The following is a 14,703-nucleotide window of genomic DNA, read 5'->3' on the forward strand; positions in this document are numbered from 1 at the left end:
CTGAGTTTGCAAATATGCTTGAGGCATTGAGCATGTGAAATGATGTACCACCATTGAGCAATATTGTTCTGAGCAAAAATTCTGTGAGCTATGGGCACTCCCCAAGCTCTACTTTACCACTAGCTTGGCAGATCTACCCATCCATACTGTTAGACACCAGAACTCAGCCCCCCCAGGTGAATCACCAGCCCTGGCTTAGAGACCTAAGCATGAGGTGAGTTTTATGTGCCTAAGAGCATGGACTCCAAAAGGACCATCATGTATATTGGCAAATCACAGTACTGACCACTAGTAAACATCAACAAGGAAGGTTAGTTTAAATTTCCTTTCAGTTCAAGGGTTTTTTTTTGTTTTGGTTTGGTTTTTTTTTCACAGTTTTTGTTCCTTGAGTGTTCCTCCTGAGCATTCACAGTCATGAAATGTCTCGTAAAAGATATGCATCTGAATGCTTTCAAAGCAAATGGAAGAAAGAAAGATTGTTCTTTCTTTCAAAGCATGCCCAGAGGAGTGTATGGTGATATTCTGTCTCCATTGCTGCTCAGCATTCAGCATAAGCATCAAGGATGTTGTAAGCCTGATGAAATTCAAGTACACATTTCACTCTCTGCTGGAATATGCATTACTGCCCAGTCTCAGACGGTTTGCAGGCAAAGGATTTCTCACCTTTCTTTGAAGCTTTTCCCCATTCCTCAGAACTGGGGAGTATTCACTGTGTCAGAGAAAAGTAGCAGGAATGACATTCATTAGGATGATTAAGAGACAGAACCTTTTCTCCTTGCTCCAATTAGCACATCAGCATTGATGGAGCAACAAGCATTTCCTCATCTCCTTTCTTTCCCACTTCGGACTCACTCACCCTCTCCAAAGTCCCTCTTCCACCCCCACTGAACACCACCTTCTAAACATGAAGATGCTCTCTGCAACATGGGAGGTGAGATTTCAAATCTCCTTGGTTAGTGAAGGAAATGGACCCATCCCTTTCACAGCACAGGTGGATGATGCTCTGACCCCAAAAGCAGCATCAGGAAGGAGCACCATCTGAATTCTTTTTGCAGCGGCACTCAATCTGTTGGTAAGCATGTCCACAGCACCTCAAAATCTGCAGGGATATTGGTGAAGTTTAGCCCAACTCAGCATGGGAGAGCTGATAAATTATCAGTGATAATAAGGCAAAACAACTTGTTACAATAACCAGCAGAACTTCAAGACATTGAAAACTGTAACATTGAAAGCTTAGTTCCCTGCAACATGGATAAACACCCCACATTTAGGTGGCAGCTAACAAGGGACCTGAGGGTCTGAACTTTTGACTGGGGACCTAAAGTAGCAAGTGAGCCCTGAAGTTGTATCCAAGCCCTTCCATGGATTTAGCCCCAAGTCCTATTAAGCAAGCAGCCACCTTAAACACACCTCAGGAATCGCAGTCTGTTGTTTATCACTTCCCACAGGCACCACTTCAAACACACACATGTGAGTATATGTGTGTATAAAAGGAATACCTGGAGAAATTAAGAACATCTTAATTAAACTTAAGATGTGTGGTTCAGATAAGTTTGGCATGTGGCCACTGCATTCCAAGATTCTCGAATAGCATAATCTAATTAATTTTGTTTAAGAACACAGAGGTCATAAACATACAGTAATTTGAAACACTTAGTAGCCTGCCAGCTGGCACTGTCTCTTTTCCACTTCTTTACACTGTAATTTCACTTCCATTTGTGCTGGGCCTGAAATCTCCTCACTCTAGTAGTAGGCTGTATTATGTTACACAGTATTCAGCTGAGGTATTTTTTAATGAACTAATTACATGTTAGTTAATAATAGAACATTTCTTTAGTAGTCAACTGCTGAATATAATTCTGCAAGGACTACTGTACACTGGGATCCTGCAGGAATGTTTAGGAACAGATTTCAGCTCAAAGCATTATGTCTATTTTTTAATGTGCTATAAGAAAATAATAAATCCGTGAAAAGCCAGGTATTTTATCTTTTCATTGCTGGAGTGTGCACTGGAAACTGATGCGTTGTCACTTTTGTTTTTGGATGAATTCTGGAAGTCATTCAAAAAATAATGGAGAGTTTTTATGGAGACCTGCCATCAGAAAATCACATTTCGATTTCTTTCTGTTTGCCATCCCCTTGTGTCCAGCCTATTTCTGCTACATGCTGTAGACTCAGCCTATGTGCTCATTTCCTAAGCAATCTCCAAGCTCTGAGAGTAGATATCTTCTGCAAAGTTCAGACCCTCTTTATGGCTCTCCTGGACAAGGTAGCATGATGTCATGTAACATGATGTTGTGCAAATCTTCCAGAATGCTTCTCACCACTCTGCCCACCAGGGAACCATCTGGCTGGCGTGTTTAGCCAAATATCCAGAGAGCTCAGCACATTTCTAGTTACTGAGATGAGACACAGATAAGTGTCACAACTTTAGATTCCTTCTTTGTTGACTCAGAAATAATTCTCCAAGGACACATGCCCTTAAAGGTTTTCTTGTGACCACTGGGTTTAGTTTTGATACACCAGTGAGTTACAGAGGAATTTTGATGGCCTAGGGATATTATTACTTCAAAAGTATAAACATCTGAGAATGCCATAGGTCAGATTCTCCTTGCCTAAGGTGAATGACCACAGCATGATAAAGCAATATTTAAGCAACACCGATTTATAGCAAGGAAGGGCCTGGCTTGGCATACAGAGACACACATGTCATGCACAGGCTTCACCATTTTCCTCACAGCATGTGCATAACTATCACTACAATATTAATGAAAGCCGAGCATTGAGGGGTTGTGTTCTTACATGTACATTAGTGAGTAGAGATCTCCATCAAAGATTTTCTCTGCTGGAAGACAGGGATACAGTTACAAAGCTATTCTCTGTCTGGTACTGCCAGCAGCACTGTAAATCCCCCACACTCCGTATCTAATGTATTCAGATGCAGAGGAGGCAAAGAGTCAAGCCAAGGAAAAGCAAGAGGAGCACAGGCTGGCTGAAAGGCAGCTCTCAGAGACAAAAACCAGACAGAACCCCTTACAAACCCAGCACTGGGCTCCTGAGAACCACTCAGCCTTAACCCTTAGACAGCTAGAAACTGGAAGAGAATTACAGAATTACCAAAGTTTATTGACAGTAAAAATATGAAGGATGGATTTTTGAGCATGAAATGATCTCTGATGTGGAAGCATTGGGGTTTTTGAAGTGTTATACATGGGAGACATATGCACATCCCATTTCCTACGTTCCAGTACTGTTAGGGAGAAGGACTTTGAGCTGTAGAATCCCTGGGGGTGGACAGGCATCTTCAGGGTTTCCAGCACAGCCTCCCGCTTGGACCACGTGCAGTGGCAGCAGATTGCCCAGCGTCTTGCCCAGCCAGTTTTGCATGTCTCCAAGGATGGAGATCCTACCACCATTTTGAGCAACCTGTTCCAGGGTTTGACTGTGGCTTCAGTTTTTCCTGATATTGAGCCAGAATTTCTTGTGTGGCAATTTGAGTCTATTGTCTCACATCCTTAGTGAAGTCAAGATTGGACCATAACTTTACTAATCCCATTGAATTTATTTGAACAGTTGTAAGTAATTTTATTGTAAATTGTAGTGGAGATAGAATTGCAGGGTACAGATGACGAATAATGCTATATAAAACCTTCCACTTCGTATTTATCTGGGTCTAATATTTATTAATTGGCACTGTCATATAAGTGGTTTGAGTATAACAATTGGTGGCATGAGATCAATTCCTTTTCTATCATACATGTTTCTGACGCAGCTTAGAGATCTCAGTCCAGTTCTCAATGTACTGGTCTTCATGTCAAAGCCCATCAACATAGTTGGTGGTCACACATTTCTTGACAGTTTCCAGAGTCTTAAAGATAATTAGGCATTATTCTCCTATCTTGCAAGGCCTAAGTGATTTAGACAAGTAAGAGCCTTTTTCAGAGTTTCCTGACTTAAGACTCCTTTGAAAGCCAAGATTTAAGTGGAAAAAGATACTGGAATTTACCCCTTATCCTTAGAAGTCTCTCCACAATAAGGAGGCAAAAAAGAAAAGAAAGAGGGGTGAGTTGTGGAAATTTATGCTGCCTTTACAGGGGTTGTGCCTTTTAAAAGAACTTCACTTGCAGAAACCGTGTCACTCAAATCTCATAACTACGTTAAAATAAATTCATACAAGGAAATACTGTTGGCTACAGGCCAATTCACATCAAATTTTTTTAATGGATATTAAAAAAAAACACACCAAAAAAAACCCCAGACAAAACAATCCACAGATTGTCTTTCCTGAACATGAGTGCAGAGAAGAAAATAGCTCACTGGATTTTTTTTTTTAGTGCTCTTTAGAAAAATGACCCTTGAATAGGGTCTTGATGAAAGGTGCACTTCAGGAACAGAACTGGGTATAACTGAAGAGAAGTGGCTCACATACTTATGCATATGAGCTCAAACCCCTGCCTTGCATCTGCTGAGTTTATACTGACAGTTTATTTCCAAGACAGTCATCAATATAATATCTGAGAGTTTAATCCTTCTTCCACTAAGTCAGTACCAAGACTCCCACTGGCTTCTACTATGTCACTTTGAAGCCTGCATGTTCAGTGCCTACAAAACGAACTGCTACTTACCCAGGAGAAAAGCCAGGCAGAAAGTATTAAAATATAAATATTTACATTTAAAGAATTGCATGTATTGAAGTCCATCACAAAAGTGATTGATTGTCTGTCATTTTTGAGGGTATTCTTTTTTTTCATTTTTTTAATCTAAATGGATGTAGCTATTGAAATAGGAATGGCCTATTTTATTTTAGGTTCTAAATAAGCCAGAAAATTTGGTCTTATTTTCTGAGTAAAATAAAAACTATTTTATAAAATAGAATGGCTGATTTACAAAACCCCTTGCTTTGGATAACAGAAGAATAAACATAATAATCTCATTTTTTTGGAGGAAAAGTAATAAAATATCACTTGAATTACACTTGATCAATCAGATAAGTCTGCTTTAAATCTTGAAAAATGAAAACATCATTGGCATTTTCCCATGTTTTAAATGTCATTTTTTTGACCTGTTCTATCTGCTTGGAAGCTAACCACAAATTCCAGTTGGAGCATATTGAGAAGTTCAGAGCAAAAATAAAGCATGCACTAACACCAGTTTTGTTCAAGGGCAAAGAGCATAAGGGACAATGTGGTTTTCTGTGCCCTTTAAAATCTGGGCCTCCATAGTTCTGCAGAGCTGAGTTTTTGGGGATAATTTGGAACAATAATTTAAACAATTTGCCATTTATTTTTTCCTCCATGCAGATCTTCCAGTTTACGGAATTTCATTTTATGCAGAATGTGGTGCTGACTGAGCTTGAAGGACTGAGAAAGTTGCAGATCCTAGTTCATGAAGTCTCTCTTTAAAATATATTTCTAATTCAGAAATAAAACCTGCAATTAACAAAATGCTGTTAATCTCAGAAAGCAATAGCACTTCCCTTCATGGTCTTCCTGATTTTCATGGAAAGGGACTACAGACAATAACCTTCCTCCCTGACTGACATCTGTGGTGCAGGAACTGTGATTCCTGTCCTGCTGAGCAACATTATACCATAAAGTGCTGAGCCATATGAAATTTTTGGCTGTGCTCTTTCATTTTTTTTCCCCAGTTCTCCAGATTCCTATGCCCTGTTCTCTAGTTCCCAGAGGTAGGCATTTCTGCAATTTCGATTCACTTCCAAATATCTTTAGAAAATGCAAAGCGCTCTTGGCTTGGGTTTCATCCACAGTCCAGTGCCAAAAACCTATCTGCATTTTTTCCCTTGTATATCCTAATTCTAAACTTAGTTTTCCTTTTACATTCTGCAGTACTATGCAGTCCTGAGGGGAAATAGCTATTCAGGGTAGCATTAATCCTGTGTGAAATACAAAGTGTGAACATTTTAGCTGCCCATCATCATTCAGCTGAACAAAATGGTTCTGTGGCTGGCACTTCTTCCACCTTACTTCTTCTCCCCAAAACTGCTGAAACAAAACCCATCTTACTCTTTCTCAAACTATAGACTCATATTGTCTAGCCTGTCTAACAGCCCCCTAATCCAGTCAGAAAGCCTAAACTGTTAGAAATAACCAAATATGCATGTGGAATTTGCATTAGGAACATAACAGACCTCCTAAGCATGGCTATTACAGCATGCTCAATTGTTCAAACATGCCTCCCACCTGTTGCTGCTTATAATGTGCTCAAGTGCCATCAAGTGCAAAAGTTATGGTGCTATTTATATGGAACCTTCCTAGACATGCACGAGGTGCAAGATATATTTACAAGACCCTTCTTTTATCTCTTCCGCTGGGCACAACAGGGGTCTCATCTCCTCCCTGGGTGCACATGTGACTACAGATGCCATTACTGGAAATAAAACATTCCCACCACGCAACATTCCCAAACCCCAGTGCAGGAATTCTCTTGTGCCCTTTATCTGGAGAAGGAGAAAGTGGGGGAAACCACCACCCAACAAAATTGCCCCATTGCTTTCCTGGTTTAATTGTTGTGTTGTGGACGCATGCGAGGTGAAAACAAGGAAGGAACTGCAAGTATTTGTGTGGCAGCTGTTCCAAAATCCCGCAGGAAATTTGTGTCAGCACTGGAGGCCTGAGGCCTTCTGTAGTTTGTGGAAAGATTCACTCAAGTTTGTTCTCGATCAAGCCCCTAATACAGAAATGTATCCTAACAGGTGAGTCACTTCTTGTGCATGGCTGCAAGGTATAAACCAGTGAACTTCTACTTCTAAGTATGCCAGCTAACACTGTCATCATTAGCTCACCAGAGCAAAGATTTCACCCAAAATTTTGGTGCTTTTCAGTTTCAGGAGTCTCAGTTCAGGCTCTGAAGCTTAGGCCATGCCAGGGTGTCCACTCACAAAGCAAAGCACAGACCTGTTGAGCTTTAATGCTTCAACAACTAGGAATAATATTAAAAATAAGACTCCAAATTTGTTTCAAATGGCTCTGTAGAGTACATGAGATCTCCGTCTTTACAGCTTTCTCGTTCTTGATTCTGGAAAGAAAGAGGTCCTGTGAAGATGTGGATGAAACTTCACAAGAGCAACTGTTTCTGCAGCTTACAAGAGAGTTACCCATGGAAGGACTGAGATCTTTAGGTGAAATGCTGGTGGTGTTTCACAGAAAGACCTGTGTAATGGGCTTGCTTGGGCACCAACAGATGAGAAACATGGAAACGCTGAGCTCTGCACAAGGAGCTGAACCTTCTTCTTATCAAAGGCTTCTCCAGCTGGGAGATTATCAGTGACATGCCATGTCAGTCATCTGTTCTACTATGACCCACACCTTCTTCTTCACACTTGTAAAATGGTGGTATTATCTTCTTTGAAAATGATGTTGTCCCCTGAGCTAAGAACCTCCAAGTCCATTTTCTGCTTTGGTGCCCCTGTGCTTATCTCTGTGGCCCTCTCTGTTAGCAGTATTCCACACACAGCTGGCTGAAACACTGCTGTATAATCTGTTTTGGAAGGAAAATTAGCTTTTCAGCTAAACTTTGTTTTTTTTTTTTTTTCATGGATTGTCTGCTTTCCATGGTAAATTCCAGCTTCTGGATGAAAAGCCAAAGCATTTGCAATAAAATGCCTTGTGTGTTTCTATGAGATGGTGCATGGCACGGGAAGGTAGGGAAATGTTTCCTGACAAGTGCTGCTGATATAAACTCATATTAATGTTAATGCTTTTTCATGCAGCAAGTTGTTAGTGGAGCCACTGGAAATTACAGACAGATGGAAGATACAGGTTGCTGCATGAAGCTTGTTCAGCATGCTGAACAACACCACAAATATGTTTTTATATGCACGCTTCTTTGAAGTGTGATGGATGTAGCATGTGTGAGTTGCTGTCTCATTTTTCTATTGAATTATAAAAAAAGCCTACCCACAGATCTAGCTGGGTGGTAGCTCAATTTTTCCCAGTAGCTTCTGACAGTAGTTACATTTCATTTAAAACATACGCTCACTTTTCCTGCATTCCCCAATGTAAACATGTAAGAGATGCTGGAATTCACTGAAGAAAAAAGAACTTTGCAGACCTGTACTGCAGAGGGTGGCACAGGAGGGCCAGAGAAAACACATCTGTGGGTGAAAGGCTCACACTCTGTCTTTCACAGCCAAAGAGCTATAGGTTTTTCCTCAGCTGCCCATGAAAGCACTGAGCTAAGCATTTGCTTTCTCTGAAGGAGATGGGGCTGTGCCCAGTCCCTGTCAATGACTTATAGGGTGTATGGGGAATGCAGCTGTGCCCTGCTCGCAGAGCACAGGCGAAAAGGCAGTTCCACTGGTCCTGCCCGCTCCTTCCCCTTGGTTACCCTGTGATCCAGGACCAGCCCTGATTGTGCCTCCACCTCCCCATCTGAGCACCCACAGCACTTGGGCATCCTCAGTGATTTTCTTACTAAAAAATACATTTCACTGCCAGCACCTGAATGTTTTCGGTGTCTTCTAAATGTCTTCTGCCACTGGAGAAAATTAAGATTTTTTTTAATGTATTTATTTTAATTGTGAGCTCTGTGTCTCTCAGTTAATTTTTTCTGGCTGCAGTTTGAAAGAATGCCATTTGCAGAAACCACAAGAGGCTTAAAGAGTGGAGCAATTACTGCATCCACATTCTTGGAGAAGTCTGATAACAGTGGAGACCATTCCTCCAGCTCAGTGGCAGGCATGACTGTGCTGTGAGAGAGTACAGCATGAAAATGACTCATGGGCCAACAGAGTCCTCAGTGCCTGCATGCTGACATCAAAGCCTAGGAACTCAAGGCCTCCCTTGAATGAGCTCAACTGCATTTAAGGAGATTCTGGTCATCAGTCTAAAAAAAGCACATTAGACATGTTTAAGGAAGCAAAGTACAATTCCTTTGCTATCGCTGGCATCAGTAGAAGTACAAGGGAAGAGGTGTATTTTCCCAGGGTGTCCATCAGACAAGAGCCCTGCAGGGCTTTTCAGTTGCCCATCGATAAAATTAGCATCGGTCAAGAAAAAGTACCCACTGACACCCTACTTGAAAGAAGAATGATTTATATGATTATTAATTGTGAATTAGGTTCTCACAAAGTGTTGATTTTGTCAGGTCCTGAAAGTTTGTCAAACACATCACTTGCTTTGTGATATTGGCATCTTCATACATGTAGAAATGCTCCTTAATATTTTGCTTGTTGCCTAAATATTTACTGACTGTCATGAACCTTTTCATCTACCTGTAACAAAACCAAACTCAATTTTCTTCAGCAACAATAGATACAACTTTACTCTGGACAGCTCTGTCTGCATTGTGTTGACCATCTTCATTTTCAAAGTCCTGTACACCATTACCCTCTCACTTCTAGCCCAGTAACTTTAAACCTAAAAAGTCTAATTTTATTATCCAGTGGTAGAGAGCCGTCTAATTTTCTTATTACATCTGCATTTAATGTCTCAGTAATTAACCTTAGATGCTAGCAATTCTAATTTAGTTTCTCACTGAGTAGTACCCATGCGTAGAAGATCCTTTGGAAGTTCCTTAAAGTTCTTGGAGCTCAGGTAAACTGGATTCAATTCTGGTTTTGCCTCAGGTTTCCTTTATGATGATGGTCCCTTCTCAATGCCTAGGAAAAGTAAACTTTCTCTTAAGTGGATCAGCTGTCCCAGTGTTGCAATTTTCCATATTTAAAGAGGGAATAATAGTATTTCCATGTTTCTGTACAGAAGCTGGTCTTAATTTTTGACAACAGGTATTATTAGCCAATCTGTAGCACAGTGCTCTGATCCTGGCTGAGATATTTTTATAATGATCATTAACGATTCTGCAAATAAACACCAACAAAGAACAAAAATACTGTAGCTTCAGTTTCTACAAAACATTCAATTTTTGACACAAAAGTATTGTAACACCATCTGCTAGGAAACTTCTGCTGAGAACATTGTTCAGGTTATTCTTGCTTTAAACTGGCCAAATTCTTCAGGTTTAAATGGACTCTGCTTTTTTTAAAAAGTGTGGGGTGAGGAAAAGGGGAGACACAATAACATAATGACAATACAGTGGAGTTACTATAAAACATATGGGAGAAGATGCTGGAGGAATAGTGAGTTAAGAATAGGCAGGAAAAGATGTGGATTTAAAAAGAAAGCAATTTCTTGCAAACCTTTCACAAAACAGCAGAATGATAATTTTTTTGAGTGGTGAAATCCATTTCTTCAGTGCTAAATTTATGGTGAACATCTGTTGTGGCATCTGGCAAGTACTGTCACAATACTGTGGCAAGCAGCAGCATAATTCTACATATATAAATCTATGGTCCTGCTTTATTCTGCCCTTGAAGTACTGGGGATATTCCCACACTGAGTTTCAGATAAGCCCACATAAGCACCCATTTTATAAAAGAACAGTAGAGTTGATTCAGGCTAAGCAGAGGAAATCTCATTTCTCTAGAATGGGACAATTACTGAAACAACAGATGTGATTAGCCCTGGTGCATCTTTCAGTGGCAGCTCTTTGGCACAAATATGCACTTGTTTGAAGAATACCAAATGTCCATTTGTAACTGCACTGAAAAAGTCCCATCTGTGTTTTACTCTTTCTTAGCTGGTGACCTGTAAATTTCCACCTCCAAGACAATGTGTCTCTGCCCAGGTCAGATATATATTGAAATGATCAAAGTTCTCATTAAATCATATTTTATACCCCTCTTCCTGTTGCAGCAGTTATTCATTTCACTTGTTTTCTTGGGGGTCAAGGGTGTGCATTTTCCTGGGGGGGGGGGGGGGAGCAGGAAAGGGTGGCATTAATAATTTAGGGCTTTTCCTCAGATGAATTTCAGACTATGAGCTTATTGGTTTAAAATATTTCTGAAATCTTTAAATTCCAAAACCAGGAATTTAGATAAAGCTGTAGAAATGTCTCCTCTCATCTCCCCATCATCTGCATAAAAGCGTAAGCCCTTTCTGCTTCCACACAAGTGAGAGAAGGAATAAGGAAGTAATAATTTCTCCTTTTTCAGATACCATTTGCTTGACTGATAGCAACAAAGTCTGACAAAAAAAAAGTCAGAAACTGAAAAAACAGTAATTCCTTTTGTAATTCATTTAGGAACAGGCACTAGTTCAACCCTAGCAAGACCTTTTGGCCCTCCCAGGAAGAGAAGGAGACAGAGGAAAAACAAACATGTGGAGATAAACAGCAGACTGTGGAGCACAACAAAAGACAAGGACTGTGGGGAATTGCAGGATCAGAAGTGGAGGAATATGGAGAAGAACACTCGTGTCAGGGCCCCCTGTTCCCAGGAGGGGTTCAAGGAGCTGCCCAGGGGTGCCATGCCCTGGGGACTGGGGCAGCAAAGGACAGGGGACAGGGCTACCAGCAACAGGGCTCCCCCATCCCATTTTGATTCTGCTTCTTCCTCTCAGTGATGTGAACAACCAGTTCAGCTGGAGCCAGGAGAAAACTGATGGAAAGGCTCTGGTGATTTGCCGGGCTTTATTCTGAAAGGTTAGACATGACTGCATCAAAAGCATTGGTCCAAGCTGGACTGGGAGAGTATCTCAGAAACAGTTTAAGCTGTAATTTCAGACTAGCCTGTAATGTCCCCAGCAGAATAGAGAGAGACTTTCACCATGAGAAAAGAAACAAACAAACAAGCAGTCGGAGAAAAGAAGCTATTTTCCATATTTTGCTTGGAGGCAACAGACGTTTATCATACCTCTTTTGGCAGGACTAACTCTTGGCTCAGAGCAAAGCAAAACTTTCCATGGAGAGTGAATGGTGCTACTGACCCAGACACAGAGGTGTGGGAATATATGGGCTAATCCAAGCTGTCTCCAACAAGGATGCTTTACTGAGGAGGCAGCTGCTGCTTTGTAAGGGCTTTGTGGCAAGCGGATTTTTTTTTTTTTTTTTAATTTCTGTACAGAGGGGTTTTCCCCCATGCCTGGGTCTCAAAGGAACAGCCGCCACAGGATTAATAAATGACAACAGCGATCACTCGAGAAAGCTCAGCCCCAGCCTGGCTGTGGAGCCTCTGCCAGCACTCTGAGCCATGGAAGGCTAGAGGATAATGTTGGCTGAGTCAAATGGCTCTTGAGGGATTTACAGAGTGGATTATACTTGAAAAGGGAATCCTCTTTTATGTCTACTCTGGGGAAATAAATGCTAGGCACTGTTCAACTCTGAGTTGGACAAGTTTTCTGAAAGTGAAAGCAGAACAAAATTCTTGTCGTTCCCTCAAGGTACTCCAGCAAAGTCTCAAACCCATGACAATAGATGTGAAAGAAGCCCAAGCTGGTTATTTATTGTAATGGCACTGGGTGGAACCAAGCCTGAGTTAAGCAGAGAGTGTTCTGTTCTTGTCTGTATTCATTTTACTTTGTTAGTTGCCACTGAAGTATCTGCATGGCTTTCAGCAACACATCTACAATGTGATGAATATTTGTCCTTTCATTGTTTTCTACTTTAACCATCTCTTTGAGGGGAAAGATATTTAGAGTAATGCAGTTTGGGCAGAATTTTACTTTGGGGACTGTAAGGAGGAGGCAGATAAAAAATATTTCTCTTTCTCTTTTTAATATACCTGCTTCTCTTATGTTTGTTTCAGGGAAGAAAAAGGCAAACATCCCAGATATTGTATCTAATATAGGGCACACACACAAATTTATTTTATATGGGGAGTACAGCAAAATAAATAATTGACAATGGCCCATATGTTTAAGAGAATATTTAGAATCTAGACATATGAACATCGGCAATAAAATTATATATTTGGAAGTTGCATAATTGAAAAACATGTAAAATCAAACAAGTGAAGTGAGCTTCTGATTATGAAATACTTAAAGTTTTCCTTAGTACTATATAAAAATAATTTTCAGTCTTAGAACCATCACTTCCCCTTTTGCTTCTGAGTTCACAAGAAACAGCCTTCAAATTACTTCTAGATTTTAAAAACTGATTTTAGAGAAGTTACGCTCAAATGTGTGATTTTTAAATGGCTTGGCTGGTTTTTTTTTTTTGTTTTACCTGTGTTTTTGCTTTACACATTTTTGACAACTCTAAAGTTTTCATAATCTCTGTTTACAAGAAGTTCTTCAAGTTTCTTTCAACTCAGTGAAACCCAGTGATAGAAAATTCAACCAGCCCTGACACAGCTGGTTTACCTGTCTACCAATTGTCTCTTGCTTATGTCAGCTCAGGAGTTGTGTACTTCAACCAGATTTAGTGAAATAATTTGGTGTTTTTCTTCTAACATAACATCTAACTATGTGGTTTTAACTATGTGAAGGTAAGATCACACCTGTGCGCAAGTGTCCTCCTGATTCAGAGTACAAGTGACTTCTTAGTTTTGTGAAGAAAGTTTGTTGATCTGTTTTTAACTTGCAGCCATGTTTTGTTCCCTCATTGCTATCCCACCTCCCCTCTACAGAGGCTGTTATTTTACGTTAAATATTTATGTTGTAGCGTCATACACTTAGGATGTGACTCTGATACCCAATATGCCAGCACTCCCTGAAAAACTCTATATCCTGTACAATATTAAACGTCTGTATTTTGTTTGGTTCAGGTTCTCACACAAGTGTGAAAAGGAATTTGAAGCTATAAATCACCGTGGGTCAGTCTTTACCTTAAGTGCTAACCACATCCCTGAATCAACAATATGTTTTCCTTCCTTTCCACAGATGGGCAGACCCTGTGGGTTCACGATGCGTTATTACACCTAGAAATTCCAGCCACGCTCACTGATTGCATCACCAACCACTATTCATTGCTGAGCTGAGGAACGTCTTCCCACATGATTTGCAATCACACAGCTCACAGCTTTTACTCTCCTAGCAGGTCTTGCTTTCAATCAGAAACCCCCAAGCCTGTTAATATAATCCTAATATTTAAGGTAAAATATTAAAACACTTTCTAATTACTTCCTTCCCATTTCCTATGGCTTTGCTTTTAATAACATGGATTTTTATTATTACTATTGCTTGGTTTCAGACTCATTAATTTTCTGTAATAGGTCTGCTCCATTTCCTTGAACTGTGAGCATGAAGGACCTGCATATTCAGCTCAGGTGATGACTTGAAACAATATGAAAATGAGACTATATAGAAAAGGTTGAAAATGTCACTTGTTCAGGCAGTGTTGCTCCATGGAGTTCCTGATCTACCTCACAGGGCAACTCCACATATTTTGCAAGTAAGAGCACTGCAGTGAGTTTGTGCTTTAGAGGGAACAGTGTCAAATATTGACTCAGCTGATGGTTTCATGCAAAAGACAGGAGATGCTTCCCTCAGAAGCATCCCAAATTAGTACTGGGTCTCTGCAGCACAGTCACCTCAAGGAAAGCACATTTTTTAGAGGGAGAAGTTGAACAGGATGGTGGTAAGACACATGGTAACAAGAATATCTCAGGGAAATTAATCTCCAAGGGAGTAGTGCTGGTTTGCAAGCAACTAAAAAAATCTCAGGAGGATTCCCTTTTGTAAGCCAAGCAGGAAGTGTCACCAGAGGCATTATCTGAGGGCAACAGGCAGGCAGACAGCCAGCAGCTTTCCACCCACCATGCTGATGGAGGTGAGTCAGTTGTTTTCTTCCTCAGAGCTTTTGTGAGTGATTAATACGAAACATAAGCTCCTTTCATCATTGATTTATGCTCTTTCTCTGCAGCTGATTGGATAACCTCTTTCTTCAGCTGGTGTAACTGTCTTATCC

Source organism: Vidua chalybeata, chromosome 3, assembly GCF_026979565.1.
Source record: "Vidua chalybeata isolate OUT-0048 chromosome 3, bVidCha1 merged haplotype, whole genome shotgun sequence".
NCBI classification, from domain to species: Eukaryota; Metazoa; Chordata; class Aves; order Passeriformes; family Viduidae; genus Vidua; species Vidua chalybeata.